Source organism: Myiozetetes cayanensis, unplaced genomic scaffold (genome assembly GCF_022539395.1).
Source record: "Myiozetetes cayanensis isolate MyiCay16 unplaced genomic scaffold, myiCay2020 scf7, whole genome shotgun sequence".
Classification (NCBI taxonomy): Eukaryota; Metazoa; Chordata; class Aves; order Passeriformes; family Tyrannidae; genus Myiozetetes; species Myiozetetes cayanensis.
This window is the reverse complement of record NW_026087964.1, coordinates 50,066,474-50,085,514: the sequence shown is the minus strand read 5'-3', so window position 1 is coordinate 50,085,514 and position 19,041 is coordinate 50,066,474. Positions and strand designations below refer to the sequence as shown.

The 19,041-nt window shown below is 37.4% G+C and overlaps 1 protein-coding gene across 2 annotated transcripts in view; it reads left to right on the top strand.

The window, feature by feature from the left end:
- The window catches only part of GRID2 (glutamate ionotropic receptor delta type subunit 2), a 699,409-nt gene that overhangs the window by 487,195 nt on the left and 193,173 nt on the right, over positions 1-19,041 (top strand). The gene's annotated exons all lie outside the window — the stretch shown is intronic.

Genomic DNA, 19,041 nt, shown 5'->3' with positions numbered 1-19,041 from the left:
CTTGGGTAGGTTGTGATGATCAAGATGTCATTTGTAATGTCTTAAACTGCTGGTTGAATATCCCAAAAGACCCGTGAAAACTGTTGTTTTTTAACTCTTGCAACCCATGTCCAATATAGTGAATTTTACATTGAATTGTGTTTAGAGCACCCAGATTGGTCTCTGATACTTATGGTCAAAGTGGCTCCTGCGCCTGTTAAAAGAATGAAACTCATGGGTATGGAAAGAGAAAATCTGTTGCAGCATAGATAAAATTTCTGTGGTCTCTTCATTAAATAAGTGCATGGTGTTTTAGCAGGAATTAACTTTTACTCAAAAAGATAATGTTGTGTATTCAGCTGCCAGACACAGTCCAAATGCTCGGACTCAGATTATTACAGGGAATGGCATACATCTCCAGCAAAATTACACTTTCTTGGTATTTGAGTTTTCCCAATCTAAAAGTAAATTTAAGTCCTGTGTAAGAAATTATGGAAACAGGTCTCTATTTGCAATGCATATCCTTAAATTTGAACAACCTCTCATTGATATGGCAAAAATCATATGGTACTTCACAGGTAAATAAAAGACTAATAGGATTTTCCAAGAACAACTTTCCTTCAAAGACAGACTTCCTGAAAAATACCAAGATGTCTTCATTTAGTGTATCAGATCATACTGGGTTTTATATGTGAGGAACCTGAAGTGACTGTCTGAAAGCAAATGGTAGAGTTTTCTTAATATTTGTAAACTGATTCCACATGTCAGTGTCACTATATGATGAAGTACATAATTTGTCTGCATACATTCTGGAGTAACAGGTAAGTGCTGTGAAAGAAGGAAGAGATAAATAAGTCTAAAGTGTCTCAAAACTGAAATTTCTTCCTTGCTATTCATTGGAATTGTTATTCTGTTCCTGCTGTTTCATCTCTTGTCAATACCCTAATGTACACACGTGCCTACAATTATGTCACCTTGAGCAGAGACCCTGACAGATGCTTGGAAACTACTCAGAACTGGATCTTTTGACATTTGGAGGTACTTCACAAAATCTTTAGGAGACCAGAATGTTGGATAAGTTCCTTATTCCCTTACCTATAAGTTCTGCTTGTTTCAACATATTTTGTCTTGATTTATTTTCCATGCTATGCATTGGGGAGCTATTTATTGGTTGACTTTGGCTGGGGGTTTTTTGACTTCAGGCCTGTCTGGGTGAATGTCTGAGTGAAGCACTCAATTATTTTCTTCCATTCCTAAAAATATAGAAGAGAAAGAGAGACTCACAGAAAGGTCTTGGAAATATAGAAGTACAAGAAGACTTCCTAGCTTTTCTAACTCTGTTCTGATGGTATAATTTACAATTGCAGTGCTAATTTAAGCTATGGTACAGTTTACTTTTAAAAAATATGTTAATGACCATGGGCACATGTAAATTGTGCAAAACAATGGGATAGTAGAAACAGGCTTTTTGAACCTTCCTTGTTTGCTCTTTATGATAGTTCAAGGACAAGGAGACATTCACTGTCTTTGTAAGGAAATAGATTTGAAGTTGGTCAAAGAGAATAGAGCTTTGCACTCAAGATTCTCAAGAGTTCAAATCCTGCTTGAAGTGAGTTCTTGTGTTCTACAGTCATTTATACTTGTAAAGTATACTTGTATAAAGTTCACTTGTATTCATAAGTGAACTTTGTGTATTCCTAGGATTCAAAAAAGCAAATAGTTTAGGATACACCAAGAATTCATGTTTATGTTTGCTTTATTTGGACAAATTAGGCCATGCATCTAGAAGAAACTGTCTTCAAGTCCCTTCCTTCAACTTTCATGGTCTAAGATCATACCTGGAAAGCAGTGGCAGAGTTCATGTGAAAATTCATTGTGTAGGGCTCCGTCATCTAGTGACAAATTAGCAAATTCAGGAGTGGGATTTGCCTGAGATAGAAATTTTGCCCAAGACAGAAATTTTGCTCCATTATGACTGTAAATATTATCCATCACCTTGCAGACCATGGATTGCGTAGTCTATATTTGTTGCCAGAGTCAGGTACTTGGAGTAATACATTCAGATTGCTGCCAGATACTGATTTTATTGACACCAGTGGTATTATGGTCCCTAAGGAACTGAAGAAAAACTCTTGCTATTACACATCATACTGTGGCTTGCATTTGTGCAGATGTAGTTATATTCAGTGGGAGACACGGGTGTATTTCTGACATTTCTGTGTTGGCATTTGTCTGTTGGTATTTGACATTTGAGTATGTATTCTTTGACATTTAAATTTCAGTGCAATACTTTTATCTATACTGTTGAAATAAAAGCTGCCATTCCTGTGAATAACCGTACAACAAACAACTGAACAAAAGGGAGATGATAGCTCAAAGTACTGTCTTATATCTTAGTGGTGTAGAAAACAGCACTGCAGAAATAAAGTGGTTCTCGTGTTTCTTTCAGTGCTCCTTGTAATTCAGAATGGGCTCATCCTCAAAGGCTCTGTGCTAAACCTTTTGAAGTTTAGAGGACTTTATTCCTGCTCCCACACTGGTTTTACTATGACCTGTGGACATTTGAAGATGTGGTGCATTTTGCTCTGCCTCCACATCACTATTAGCATACACCCACCTCCTGTACGTTTCTCTTCTCTTCTAAAGATGGTTTAGGTTGTTTCCTCCCAGTGGAGGAGTAAGATGCCATAGCAGGCTCTCACATCAATTACTCTCTGCACCAGGATGTTCATGCCAAGGCTGTCTTTGCATTCTGGACAGCTAGTGACGCCTTGGAGAAAGGAGAAAGCCATGGGCATGCAGAAAAACAGGTAGCCTGAGTGGGGCACCTGGGTTACCCTGGAGACTTTGAGCCCTCTGCGTTTTTCCATTAGGATTGTATGGTTCAGTCCTAGCTCGTTTTGATTTGATTGTCTTTAGGAGGAAATGTTATCTGTTTTAATCTGAGGGACATCTGTAGCACAAAGCATTTCATGTGAAGAGGGTTGAAGGCCTCTGGCCTTAATACCTCGCAGATGCATTGCTCCTCTCTACTTCTGCCAGTGCAAATGGCAGGACTTTCCCTGTGGAGTCAATGCATACAGGTTTTTATTTCACAGATTATTAAGGGTTATGTGCAACATTCCACAGTTGTGCTATTTGTTCAGAGTTGGGAAAGCTGTTTTGCACTTTTTTGCTGTCATTCTGGTAAAATAATTGCTACTTCCACTTTGTCTGAGAACACTTGTTGATCATGGTAGTGGCATGTCTTTGTAATATGCTATATAATTTTTTTCTTACATTTGCATGAGGGAACAACATATATTCCAAGTATATATTTTCATCTTCAGGAAGTTGCTGTACTCTTCTTATAAAGTTAACACTTATTTTTTGTATCCTTCATCTCTTATTCTCTTTTGTTTCATTAGGTAAAAAGAGAAGTTATACAGCTCTTCTGACACTTATTAACACTATTTAATAACCATGAGCACATAAACTATTTCTTTCTTGGTTAGCTTCTTGGTCAGCTGCTTGAGGTAAATGATGGGTTCATCTGTTCCCTTTGTGATCATGATCAAAGGTAGAGCTGTGAAATGTGGTTTTCAAGATGTATATGTATCAGCACTTGATACTTTAAGCTATCATCTGTGTAGCTGTTTCTAAAAGCTGACAAGCAATTTATGATGTGACTGAAAGATATCCTTGCAATTTACAGAAACATTATTGATGGTGTATTTTCTAGTGAGTTGAAAATAAACGTTGCTGTATCAGACTGCCCTGCCTCTAGTGTTGATGGAAAAGATGGACCTGGCACAGTACTAACATGATACTCTTTCTAAAGCAACTTTAAATACATAATCAGCCTGCTAGAAATGAAGTAAACTACTTAGTACTAAAGATGAAGAGGCAATTAAATACCTTGGTGAACTGAGACCTGTCGTTCCAGTTCAGCACAGTGCTTAAATTGTGCTGTAAGCCTGCTGAAGAGTACCATTTCCTTCCTTCATTTAGTGCTATGCAATAGATTAAGATACAGTGACTGATTCTTTACTTTCTTGTAGCTTCTGTAAATCTTTTGTCAGATTTCAGTGAAATTTAATTTGGCTGCAAAGTGTTGGGGATTTGCATGTTATCACAATAAAACTACTGTTAATAGAGAACTGTGCTTTACTTGAAATGTACTTCTATTTAGCTTAAAAGTCAAACTAAATATGTATTCAAGTCTAATGGAAAATGAAAAAAGTCTCCATCCATAATTGTATTCCTGAATTTTAAAAAATTTAAAAGTCCTAAAGAAATACCCTCTCTGCTTTGAATGGAACATTTTCTTTTAAAATCTGAGGCTGCAGAAAGACAGACAGACAGACTCAAAGTAATCAATAATGTACCATCTGGAGAATTTTTCAGGTTTTGGACTCTCTGATTCAGATGGGGGGGAGTGACATCTAAGTCCTGATGCTGTGCTGTCCAGTTGCCTGCCCTGACCCTGGGCTCTTTGTCTGAATGAGTGATTATTTCATCGTTCACAAGTGCAAAGTAAAGAAGCCACAGATGAATTTGATGGATGCTGCCCCAGGAATGTGCAAGACCAAGGTTAAAGTCCTCCTTCTATTGATCACTGATAAATGCACAGCAGAGCTGTTGCTACTACAGTCAGTGTTATGAGCAACCCGTTCCCCTTGAATTCTTCACTTGTGGAGCAGGATATCCACCAGGAATACAGGAGAGACAGGATCCAGATGTATGAATAAAACGACATAGAACTCAAACTTCAGACTAATGGCCACAAAGCCAAGGCAAGTATAGTGCAATAGAGACGTATTATCCCACCTATTTCTTGTTAGCAGCACAGTTAGACATGTCTGCTGAGCTCCAGTGGTTTAGCCATTTGAGCATAGCAGTACCTCTTGTAAAAAGTAAAATTATTTTAGGCTGTAAGACAAATGGGTGTCCAGATTTTCCATTTTAGAATAATAAGGTTAAATGTCTTTGTTAAAATTCAACTCAAATAAAGATACAGGTTTATCCAGTTTCCAGCACACAGGTTAGAGGGCTCTTAGCAGTGACATTTACAGAGCTACAGGAGGGATTTGAACCAAAAAAAACCTTTAAGCCTCTGAGTAACTGCAGCACTCTGGAGTGAAGAGGGGCTTGCTCCTGCATTTGGAGCAGTGTGGAGACAAAGGGTGGCAGAAGAGGAGGAAGGGAACCCTGGGGAGAAGAATTGATGTCAAACAGAAATTCCCCTTGGGACCTTGATGCTCTGTAGTATTTCTGTTCACAGTTTTATCAGGGATGAGCCCATCTCCCTTTTGCTCAGAATATCCATTCCTGTCAAAACTGATAAGAATATTCTTACTGAAAAATGTTTTCAGTGCATTGGGAACTGCCAATTTTGACTGATTGCTTTCATCAGAGAGAGACACATCTTTTTTATGCACTTTAAATTATATAGTTTCATGGGGTTTATTAATTTTGGTTCATCAGGAAAAGAGGTTACATTTTACCCATCTCCTGTAGAAAATATAGTTGTCTTGACAGCAAAGAACAGGAGAAATATTTTCCACTTTCAAACTTGTGTTTTTAATTTCCTTTAGTATCTTGTTATGACAATGCAAATTTAGAAAGATCAGTCAAAAATTATTAATAATTTAAAAAAAAAAAGCTGGAAGTTATATCAGCAGCTCCTATTTTCTGTTGATGCTGCCAGGCAACTGCCTAACCACAGAGGCTCCTGTGTCATTATTCTATGCTTCAAAATGGGCGTAAAAGCAAAGAAAGATGCAGAACTTCATTCCTTTCTTTTTTTCAGCAGAGATTTTTTGAAAAATTTTGAATAACAGAAAGAGCATGGTGCTTTTTAATATCTACATTGGGAAAAAAAAATTTGGATTTGCATGTTGGTCATGTTTATGTAACATGCAAAACTTGATTTGTGTCCCTTAAATGTTTTTCCTTCATTTTTGGGTTCCTCTCTTCCTCTTGAATGGTTTGCAGTTGTCTCAGGTCAACCAGGCTAAGGGATTAGATCATTTTTGGTTTTACGAACTTTATGTCAGCAAAACACTTTGCAGTTTTCAGTATGATTGGTTGGGCTGCTTTTGAAATACCTTTACTATGGTTATATGGCTTTTTCTTCTGCTTGAGTAGCTGTGAAAGCCTTCTGGTGAACATGGATCTGCAGAACTGGCTGGCAAGTTGTGAATTTTTATCCTCAAGTACTTCAGCTGAGCAAATTAGCTTTGTAACTCACTTCAGAGATCTGAAGTGCCTGGGAACTTTGAAGTGCCTCAAAACTGACATTTTGAATAATGTCAGAAGGAACTGTGTATGATTTAAGAATGGACTTAATGCTTCATTGACCTCTCAGGCAGTAATGCTTCTATGCGATTCTGGAAATCCCATTAGGGACTTCTCTTCACCTTTAAGAAAGTGGGTGCTGCTTCAAGAATGTGGTTCATCATCCTTGAAATTAATAGGATAAAACACTTTGCTTGTCTTGGAATTACTTGTTTTAAGTTGGACAGTATCAGTGAGTTATAGATACCTTTCAGAATTCAGGTTTTCAGTGCTTCTCTTTTGCTCTTTATAGCTGGCTTGTTTTCAATCAAGGCTATCATCTGATGAAAATTGCTTCGTTTCACAACTACTTCTACCTGGAAGAAACATACATTTTCCAGAAGTAGGACTAAGTAATAAATGTGTTTAACCCTCCATTAATCCAATAGAAAGGGGGATGTGTTGGTAATTAATCATGTGAAGAGGGAAATAATAACTACACCTTCAGGAAATTAAATATTTCCATCCAAATTTGGATGCAAATTGGGTGTTCTAGTCAAAATTCTTAGTAATTGGAAAACCATTTAGACAGGAGAGATGAATGGTAAAAACTGGAACTGCTTCTTTAGACTGGAAGTATGAAGAGAGAGTAGTATGGAATGGGTCATTTGCTTTTGATGGTGGTGAAGGGTATTGTTCGCTTTCCAGAATTAAGGGCTCACTGCACAGCTTTGGGAGGGCTGGTACCTGTCTAAGGTTTATAATGCAGATTTTAGTCCATAACACATGGAAGTAGGTCTACATAGATTTAGAATCATAGAATCATTCAGACTGGAAAAGACTCTTAAGCTCATGAAGTCCAACGCCAAGCCCACCACTATTCCATGTCTCTAAGCAGCACACATACACACTTTTTGAACACATCCAGTGATGGTGACTCCAACATCCCTCAGCAGCCTGTTCCAGTGCTTGATCATCCTTTCAGTGAAGGAACCCCCATTTTGCTACAACCTCCTTTCAGGCAGTTGTAGAGAGTGACAAGGTGCCCCTGAGCCTCCTTTACCCCAGGCTAAACACCCTCTGCTCCTCATAAGACTTGTGCTCCAGACCCTTTACCAGCTTTGTTGTCCATCTCTGGTCACGCTCCTGCACCTCAATGTCTTTCTTGTAGTGAGAGGCCAAGACTGAACCCAGGATTCAAGGTGCAGCCTCACTGGTGCTGAGTACAGGGGGTTGATCACTGCTCTGGTTCTGCTGGCTAATACAGACCAGGATGCTCTTTGTCTTCTTGGCAACCTGGGCCATTTCACAGGATTTGATAAATTGCCTTTTTCTTCAAGAACCACAAGCCAAGACTGACACAATTATAAGGCCTGGTATGTCCTGCCAACGATGTCTCCCCACTATAATATATCATAGAATTGTACAACAGCCCAGGTTGGGCTTCAAAGATCATCTCGTCCAGCCTTTCAGTAAATTGTTTCTAATTTGCATATTTTGTGCAGGGCTTCTCCTTGAAGGCTGTGTGGTTTTGTAGGCTGATAAATGTTGGATGAACCCCTGCGGTACATCTGAAAGGCCTGGAATGGTCATATTAATCAAAACTTTGCTGATACAAGTTTTAAAATAGGCAGAACTACCTTCCTCAGCAGTAAGATCTCTCGGTTCCAGGTTAACCCATTAGCAGAAAAATACGAAAATGTTTCTTTTTAGACACAAAATATTCATGAGTATCATAGAATCAACCGACGTTGGAAAAGACCTCTGAGATCATCAAGTCCAACCCTTGATCCAACACTGCTGTGGTTACTAGACCACGGCACTAAGTGCCACATCCAGTCTCATAAAAACCTCCAGGGGTAGTGAATCCACCACCTTCCTGGGCAGCCCATTCTAGTGTCGGATCACTCTCTCTGTAAAAAATTTCTTTCTATTATCCAACCTAAACCTCCCCTGGCAGAGCTTAAGACCGTGCCCTCTTGTCCTACTGCTGGTTGCCTGGGAGAAGAGACCAATCCCCTCCTGGCTACAACCTCCTCTCAGGTAGTTGTAGAGAGTGATGAGGTGTCCCCTGAGCCTCCTCTTCTCCAGGCTAAACAGCCCCAGGTCCCTCAGCTTCTTCTCTCATAGGACTTGTGCTTGAATCCCTTCACCAACCTTGCTGCTCTTTTTGGAACCTGCTCTAGAGACAAAAGTTGGTTTGGTTTTTTGTTTACTTGTTTGAGGGGTTGTTTTTTTGGAGGGAATGGGGTTTCTTATGCATTTGGTGGGTGTTGGGGGATTTTTTTTTTTTGGTTCGTTTTTGTTTGGTTTTTTGTTTTGTGGAAAGACTATATTTCATTGAGCATGCTGCTGAATTGACAGCAGAAGGCACTATTTTCCTGCAGTGGGGTAAACAGTCGGGGTAAACCAACGACCTTTGGCTCTGTGGCTGTAAAATATTCAGTGTTATTTTCTACTGAAAGTGAGAGAACCCAAACACATTTAGTCCTGCCTTCACAAATTGGGATCTAGAGGAACTAGGCAAGTCATAAGATGATTGGGAATCCATAATTGTAGATTTCCACTGAGAACACCTGCTATATATCTATATAGATAAATATGTAATATCTACCACCCTCAAGCTCCACAGCTGTGGGAGAAGATTTACAGTGGACACAAATGTGAAAACAGCCATGAAGCTGCTAAAACCTTCCAAATCCATCAGAAGAATGTAGGTGTCTATAAGCAAGTGTTAGAAAAGGTTATGTTAGCAAAGAGTCAAGGGTCAGCTCTTGCCTGATGAGAGGAGAGTGGTGACCACCAGGAAGAGCAGCTTGAGTGGATGGGAAGTCTCATCTTTGGGTTAGAGCACAAAAGGCAGTTGGGTACAATGTTTAGCTTAAGAGATAGGGGAGAAATGATGTGTTGAACTGTGAAAATTGCACTCCACTGTTGTTAACACAACACAGCTAAAAGTACAGTAAATCTTTGCTCATTGTGCTGTTTTTAAGACTGATGAGAAACAAATAGCGATATTTCAGAAGACAAAGAGAAGCATCCATTTGGTTTCAAACTCAATGCTGTATCATGTTCATAACGTACTGTGATTTCCTACTAAATAGCTCATGTATTTCAAAATGTGGCAGAGTTTACCATGCATAAGTTGTCATTTGTAAAGTAAAACTTTTCAGTTAAATTTTCTTATCTGCCAAAAGAACGTCAGGAGTAGAACTGTTGTGTCATTTTGACTCAATACTGCATTTATGGAAATGCTGAGATATGTTTTCCATAAAGGGGTTATAGTTGTATCCTGCAATTAAAAGAATATTAAAAGTGATTTCCAGAGATAAAAAGTTAGCTCAGAGTAATTGGTTAGGGACACCTCTTTGTACCTTTTGAGTTCTTTACAAATACTAAAGATGAGGATGGTGAAGCTTTCAATGACTTCATAGTATTTATAATTCTTTCTCAGTGTTGAAAGGTTTTTATGATTCAGCCTTAAAATTACAGTGCTCACATTTTTGCCTGTTCTAAGTTATGATATAATGCCTTAATCAAAGGGTAAGTTACAATAGAATTTAATAATAAATATTCCTGTCATGATTTATCCCTGCTTTAAAATGCACAGAAGGAGTAATAGAAAATGTGAAATGCATGAAGTCTCAAATACTTTACATTTTCATTTTGATAAACAGAATTCATTTCATTTGATATATCATTTTTTAAAAAATTAAACTTATGAGGAAATTGTAAGCACTAACAAGGTTTATGAAACTCCTTTGGTTAGAAGTAAATGAGGGAAAACACGTTTTAAGGAATTTGACAAAGTATGTCTGGCACCTGTGGCAAATGTCAGTTTTAAAATAATGTCATCATTACTTCCAACATTACTTCTCTCAATTTCTCAAAAACTATGCAAAATATTACAGCCATTTCTTCCTGAAGTATAGTAGTGGGTAGGATATTTGTCTTGTGCAAACAGAAAAGGATAGCATCGGATAAATCGAAGATGATCTTCTCTTGAAATTTGACCTCAAATAATTTTGGTCATGTATGTAAATAAATTTTTAATGGGTTTAGAAAAATGTAGCATCAATGAGTTTCATAATACATTGAAGCTGATAACATTTCAATTTAAAATAATAACTTTAACATATTTGCATACAGCAGAAACATACTTTGAGAGTAAAATGCATGGTACGAGAAACTGAGTCTCCCTTAAACCACTAGAAATAAAGCCCCTTGTCTTTTTCATGGACTTATCTGACATTTTTGCCTAGGAGAGATGGATAAAGAAGCCAAAAAAAACCCCAGAGATTAGGAGCCAAGCCATTGCTGAAATAGGAAATACAGGTTGTTGTGTCTGGCCCTTTGCTGTTTTACAGTGATTACAGTGTCATTGCGGATGTTGCCAGAGTCCTCTCTTCCTATTACTGCCACACCTGCCCTCCTGTGCCAGTCATGCTACCCTTCATGTGTATTACTTTTAGCGGTTTTATGTGCTTCCAATTCATTTACCTGCTCCTTTACCTCTTTCTATTTCTTCTGTCTTGTCTTTACTTCCTCATGGTGTCTGCTGAAGTTTAGCTCTAGCCTCGTTTTGCTGCGTTTTCCTGATCCATGGTCAACCACTCTTGCTTCTGAACTTATTAGTCTGAAATGCTGGATTTGACTGGGGGGGGGAGGTATTTGTTTGTTTTAAAGGCATTTTTGTAATAAATAATGCATTTGTAGCTCATAAAAGTCTGATTTAAAGTATGCCTTCTAATGAAGTGCCTTAATAATGAGTCATAAGTGCTTTTTATGAATTTTTTAATGCACTATGAAGTTTCTATACACCTCTACTGATTTTAAATTATAAAATGATTGCTTTTAAAAATAATATATTTTATTAAAGCCTTGATGTTTTGTATCAGTTTGACTCTAAAATGTTACAGTATTCTAAACATTAGTATTCTGAATTAGTACTCAGGTAGTCTTAGCTTTCTAAGTTTGTTAACTACTGATAAAAATGTGATTTCCCCATTGAATGTGCATGTCTGAGATCTCATTAGTCAGTTTATTTTTAAGATGTGTATTATATTACTTGAGACAAATATTTGACATAAACATAAAGTAAGAAAATAAGTCTTTTAATTAAGATCTACTTAAATATCCGTGATTAAACCACACTTACCACCCACTGAAACAGTGTCAATTAATGTTGTCTTTTAAAAATATCTATTAACTACTTAAAGGGAGTATCTGTCCCACTCATGCTACACTGGTTAAACAACATTATAAACTCTTTCTCCTATCTTGTCTTGCAATCCCTGGACCAGCCATCCAGGCCTGCTGGTATGGGTATGTTTCTTGCTGCTTCATTCCTTTTTTTCCCCCCAGATGACAAGTTCTGCTTCTGACACTGGAGCCTGCTTTGCTTGCAAACTGCGTCACAAGTCAAGTTTCATTAGCAAAAGATAACACCTGAGAATGCCTATGCTTTGCTGCAGGGATGTAGGCAATGGCATAAAATGTAGGAAAAGTTCATTTGCACACCAGAAAATCTGCTGAGAAAAGGCAACAGGAAGGGTAGTCCAAGCTTTGCATTAGAGAGTAGTTCCAGTTTACTCTTAGAGCAGTTTTGTTGACATGTTGGATTTTAGGTAGTGATGGGGGTTGACAGGAGTAATTCCACAAAGTGTATTCCAGAAGCGGGGACTACAAGCTGGAAAACAAAGTGCCACATGAATAGAATTTTATGTTATTTCTGTAACAGTCTGTTATTAAGGAACAGATAAGGTTGACTCTCTGTTCTATGATGGTAATGATATATAGAAATATTTTATCCAAAGCTCAGTCTCCAGTACTTGGATTGTCAATTGCATCTGGTTGCTAGCAGAAAGATTTTGAAGTACAGCCTTTAGTCAGTATAGACTAAGGTAAATTGTACTTCCACAATCTTTTGTGAACTATTTGTTCACAAATTACGTTTTCAGATACATTTAAAGGACTGGAATACTTCAGAGCTAGTTTGGTCTACAGTAAAGTTATAATGAGTCTCTTGATATGTTTGATTCTGGATGGTTGAATTGATTCCTCTGTTTGGCCTTGGGGCTTGTCATACACTAAACAGTGTGTGAAAGTTATTGTCTTCTCTTACTACTACTGAAGACCTTACACCCTGCTTGCTTTTGGCTTTGCCACTTATTGTGTCTGCAGGAAAGCAAATGTGACAAGACCATCTAAGTGATGGATATCTTCCCACATGAGAATATAATCTTTATGTGCTTTGTGACTGTAGGCCACCCATGGATTGCATTAAACAAGGATTGATACGCTGAATACAAATATGTTTAGTATCAGTACATACTGAAGCATTTCAGTCCAAAGGGGAGTGAATTTCACATCAAACTGGTTTTGTGGTGAACTTTTTTATGCTGCTTTTACAGTGGGGGGTGTGAGGGTGTCTATGTAGTGTGATGACAAACACGATAGGAAGCATTAATAGGAAATTCTGATAAACTTTTTCTGGTAGTGTACCTTATCCCCCTTTCCTTAATATGTTTGGTATCTAACATCATGCTCCACATTTATTACAGATCAATTTCTCCAAATGTATATTGGTTCCAGTTATATATTCCTTCTAAGCTCTTTTCTAACAGCTTTGTAACATCTAAATTGTCAGTCAGTCCATTAGTCATTAGAAACTGCTTTCTAGTTTGTTGTGACACTCTAGCACATTGAAGCAAATCATTTCTGCAAGATAAAATTAAAATATTAATAACGAAAACAGAGAATGTTATGATATCTTGTTAAAGAAATGTTTGTCCTCATCATTATTCTATTTTTTTTATCTTATTCATTCCATTTGCCTTAGAAAGTAAGAAAAAGCCCATATAAAAGTGTTTGATCTATTTAAATTAATTTTAAAAGAGGGGCTTCACACTGCTCTAAACCTTCAAAGGCCATAGATAAAATCAAGTGGAAGTGTATTTCTCTCTCCCTCTTTTTCGTTCTCTCCTTTCTCCTGTCTATACCTTATAAAAAGTGCAAATAAAATCATATATAACCCTGTGCCAAACTGGACAGGTTCTGTAATCAGTGTGATTCTCCTAAATCCTATTGAACATAAACCCCAAAGTCTTTCTATAGAAGACAAAATATTTTCCTCTGGATTAGATCTATCCATTGAAAAGATGTGAAAAAGAGAAAGGTGCTGACTTTTTGCTAACTGTATTTTTTTAACTTTGGGGATAGCAGTAGCCTTAGAATTGCAAGAGGCCATTGACTTGAAAATGATGCAGTTCTTTGGGGACAAAAAATAGCAGACTTATGGCATATTTTATTGTAAGGTTTTGGAGTAGGACAATTTAAGCTTCTCAACCCAACACTTTTGAAATAACCTTAGGCAAAAAAAATGGATATACTAACTTCTTTAAAAAAATCAATCACCCTGAACAGCATAGTAAAGCTGCTCACCTGTAAAAAGATCATTAAGATTTGGGAACAAAAGCAGCCCTTTAACTTGCCATTTTGGGTTTTGAAAGAATAGAAAGTATGGGATAGAGCTAAGTGGTAAAGTCCTCACATTTTGGAGAAGTCAGTCAAAACTGAAAATAAAGCTTACACACTACTGTGAACCTGGGTCGTAGTAGAAGGCAGGTGTTTTTAATATTCTGCTTTGAAAAATCTGTTTGAAAACAGAACAAAAAAATCTTATAAGGACTCATAGTTTTATCCATAATCTCTATTTTTTCTAGTTCCAAGCACAACAGTATACTTACTCAAGGGTGGGAGGATGTTAATTAAAAATAATACAGCATCAGCTGAATGCTCCACAGAATTTAAAATTAAATGTCTGCGGAGATTATTTGCTATCACACTTGCTATAAAGGTATATGTCTCTTGTATGGGATCTTCTAAATATTTGAGATATGTCACTGCCCTCTCTTGGTGAGAGTTAAAACTGGCCTCTTTCACAAAAGTTAACTAGAGAGCAAAGAGGATTTTTCCTTTGTTGCAAGTGGGGTTTTTTTGCTAGCAAATCATAGCCAGTTGGATATTATATATTAATTAAGCATCTATGAAGTTGTGAAGGCTGTACTGTTTCTTTCAGCTTGTTTGTGAGTGAGCTCATTGTTTTGATCTGTGATGTGTGGACATAGGTGTGTCGGAATGTTTATTTATATATTCAACCTTTACAAAACATCACAGCAATATATCCCTTTCCATGATTGTATAGGAATATTTTTTAAAAAACAGCTTAAACAAAATCTGTGTGTCTTGTGAGCAGTGAAAATGTTAATGACATTTTAATTGCTTGCTGGAATAATAAACCAGTCACTATTATATTAACACCTATCAATTTTAGACAGCTAATTCAGGTGCCTGTGTCAACTAGTAATCTTCCTTTAAAACATGTAGAGGGAGGTGCTGCCCTAAAAGGCAGTTCAGATACGCAGAAGGTATCTGGGGATGTTTGCTAGTTAATTTCACAGTTTCATTTCAAAACTTAAAAATATCTTTCCTCTTCCAAAGCTCTGTGAAAAGAAAATCAAGATTTGCAAGCTCCTTGAGTTACCCCTGAACTGATCCCTGGTATTTGGGAGAACCAGGAAGTCATACATGGAGCTGTAAACTGTGACTGATTTTCTAACCACACACTATTATGGACAGTTTTGTAAAACTCATCACAAAAGCATGGGCTTTGATTTCTATGCTATGATTAAATCTGATTAAATTAAATCAAGGAGTGTAGTTAAACTTCAGTCAATTCTGTGTTTTACTTCAAAGTAATCAAACAAATCCTTCAATGATAGCATTATCAGTTCAGAAAGGTTGGGAATTTATGCTGCAGGAGGGACTATAATTTAAAAATGCCCAAGATTTTGTATATATAACTTACAACTCCCAAAGGGATCTTTTTGTTGAGTTATGTTTTGCTATATATTTGAGGAGGTCTATGTTATAATAATATTTACAAAGGAGTAAATGGGAAAAAATAAACCAGTATGTCCTGTCTTTTGCCAAAATGTTTTTCCAAGCCAAAGAAGTAAAAGAAAATAGAGATGCAGTACGTGTCCAGAGCCATGTAAGCAGTTTAGCATCTGTTCTGTTTCCAAAGCACAGACATGCTTCTTTGTACTGAGAAAAACTTAAAACACAAATTTGCTGTTATTGGTAGAGTAGCAAAATTATTAATCTATGTTGGGTGGGTTTTTTATGCAGAACAATGTCTTTTTCTGTACCAAATGCAAATTTGCCAAGTGCCCCTGTCCCGGGCTGCTTGGTTTGAAAGGATCTAGGCATAGACGTGTCAGAGGCAGAAAGTTTGAACTAACCAAGAGTGCAGCAACTTTCAAGGAAAATGCTGAAAGGGAGGTAAATCGTGATGGGAAGACAAGGAGAGTATGCTGAAGGGAAGGGACCTGCATGTTTACTGCCTGAAGCCACTATTGCTCTCCAATTATCTCTTTGTTACAATGCAGGATATCTTCCAAGAAACGATTGGTTTTTTCCTTTCCTGTCTAGAAGTCAGTAGGCAGCACCATAACCTGAGTTTTCACCAGAGGTTTGTCAGGAACTCTGCAGATCATCCAACCTATTGTGTGCTGTCTTGCTTGTGATCTGCATCCATCAGTGGCCCTCTCTGAGCAATGAGTAGGGAGCAGTTGGACTTTTCTGGCATGCAGTAATATCAGCAGGTTTGACTTTATAATGAATGAAGGTCATTCTTTACATGAATTCTCTCAGCTTCCCAACAGTTTAGTCAGTCAATGTGTAAGAAGCTTCTGCAAATGTCACCTTGCAAACTGACTACACACTTTGGCAGGAAATTAGGAGGAGCAAAACCAGTTCAACAATCAGGTTGAGAGATGACTATTAATTTTTTTGTCTGTGTCTTTACTGAAAGGGGAAACAATCATATCTCTTTCAACACAGCAGAAAAGAGGAATCATGACACATTACAAAAATGCAATGTATTTGATGCAGCAATCTTGGTACACAGTGTTGTGAAGTGCCTCGGGGCTGCCGCACAGTTCCTTGCCTTCTTTCTTATGTAGCTGGTATTTCAAGTCAGTCTAGTGGGATACGTCCCATCCTGTACTGCATTTTTGAAGGAGACAGACTCACAGTTAGTCAGAATTCTCTACTGACTACTTCTGTATTAATAGAAAGGCCAGTGTTTTAACTTAAAAATAGAAATCTGGCTGGCTGATGAATTTCTTCACATAGCCCGTGTCTGGGATTTGACTAGTCTGGCCAATGGCCTCTTGAAGGTGAGTTTTAGACTGTCAACTGATGTAAATTAGGGACCTGAATGTAGGGGAAGCACAGAGGAGATCAAGGTGAGTGGTAGGGAGAAACCCTTCAAAAATACTGTGGAATGACAAGACACCTTTTCCTTTTTATTTTTAGTTTCTGGTATGACTGGGTGATACAATAGCAAGGGTGTTCATTTTCACATGTCCCCATCAAAGTGGGAACAGAAGAGTTTAGAGGAAGAAATACTGTTTTGGGAGAAGTGTGGGAAAGGAATTTGCTGGCTTTCCAAGTTGTTTCTCTTGCTTTGATTTTGTTGTCCAAGTGTTCCAAGTTCACATGGTCAGTGTGAAATGCCAAAATCTGACACAGATATGTGCTCTGTTCCCCTTTACAGATAGAAGATCACTGTTCTGCTTTTCCTGCTAACTTCCTAATAAGTTGAAAAACTGAGAAGAAAAATTTGTTTGTACCTTTTTGCCACTGCCCTCAGATTTTTCCCTGTAATTCAACTAATGAAAAGAATTCCCAATGCAGTGCCCGCTTGTAATTTTATTGTACTTATTTGTCTATCCTCTTTATTTAGAAATAGCTATAGTGCCTTTAAATTGCACCCCTCTCTTGAAGCACAGAACACTAGGAAGAACTGGGATAGCTGAGAAAAATTTTTGACTGAGGTAAATTTCCTTTTCAGCTCATACAGAAGCTCATCACAATGTATGCACATATACATACATACAAAGAGGTGCATGCACACAAAAGCTGGTGACCTCACAGTTTTCCTATAAAGCCCTAGGCCACAAGAGCTGTCTGTGTGAAAATAGATTGCCTGGCCTCAAATACAGGATGTTCAGATGTCCTGAATGCTCCAAGGGTGAGATGGACTTCTGACTCCAGTTCTTTTTATCTATTTCTAAAGCCCTGAGGCTTTTCCCTCCTGGAGATCATATATCTTTTGGAAATCTCTGTTTCAGGGGATGCCTGAGTTCCTAGAAGGGATCGCTTGCTTCAAGTCTATGAAAGACTCATGGGTTGCTTGTGGGCAGTAGCACATATTATTGGCCTTTCTCTGTGGTTTTTTCCTATCCTTGTCATTGAGCCCTCTTTAAATGGAAAGTCAGCTCATCTCCTCTCTTCCCAAGTGCCGATAGTAAATGCAGAGCATCGCCATCAACACTTTTTATAGCAATAATGAATATATTATCCTGAGACAGTTGTAGGAAATTGTGCCTGTGGTTTCACTTCTGAGATTAATAGCTTTACAGGGAGACATTTTATCTCTTGGTTTCTCTTTTCTTCTTAACCTACAGCCCATTTGTCCTTACATTCTTAACTCTTAATATTTTGTCATCATTTTTTTTCCTTCTTTTTGCCCCTCCCTAACATGAGGATAGGTAGACAAATTCAGGGAAGACATCTAATTGTATTTTCTTCTTAATCTGACAAATGAATGAATCACTCCCCAGACTTTTATCACTCTAATGTAAGTGTGTAATGAGCCAAGTGACTTGGATGGGGAATTAGAAGAGGGTCACTTGCCTTTTATTCTTGGTTTTAGGCTTTGATGGAGCAGTTTATTAGAGCTACCATGAGTCCTGACAACAGATTTTATGAGGAGAAGATTTTATTTTATGCTCTTGTGTCATGCTACGGGCTCTGGTCATGATTGGGTATCACTTACTATGCTCATTTCTGTCTTGCTTTGCATTTGTTTTTTTCTGTCATGTAGTACTCCTTAATCTTTACTCTTCAAATTTTCTTCCTGATGTTTGAGCATTAGTGGATTTGTTAGACTGCATGTTTTCTGTTGCACATTGGATTTATTTTCCTGTTGGCTTGAGTTATTCTTTGTGATAGATGGTCTTTCCTGTGAACTGATATTATCTTCCTGTGGGCTAGGTAGAATTCTTCTTCACACACACAAATATATGCATACATATATACATATACTTTTTGATGGAAAGCTTAATTTCTTTTTTTTTTTAATTCCAACAAAACTAAATTATCTGCAGAAAATTCAGAAAAACTGCTTGAAACACCTAGATATGTTAGACTCCTTTTAGGTGTATATTTTCATGTATGGCTCTGTTGGACGCTGGCATGGCTCTTTACGGTACTTTAGAAACAGTATGGTGACATATACACTAAACAATAAAACCCACAGAGCCAAAATTCCCATTCTTTCTTGTGGTAGGATATTTATATAACTAAAAAAATCACTAATTAAAAAGAGAAAAGCAAAGTATGTTAATCATTAAATGGTAAGACTGTTAGATTAAGCAGTGCACTATAAAAGCAATTTTAGCTGTGTTTTGAAGTGTGTAATTGAATAAACACATATATGTTAATTTTATTTATATAATTGTTCCTCAGAGAGGGAAATATCCCTAACTACAAGTATACTTGATGAAAACACTAGAAGCATGGAGAGTTATTTTTGCCTAGTAGGAGTTAGATAGTTAAATTTACAAAGTTATGGGGAGCTACGAGTCTTAAGCATCTCAGAAGATGAAAGCACTTTGATTTATATGGCCAATTAAAGATTTATGTTCCTAAATTTAGGTGCAGAAGTAACAA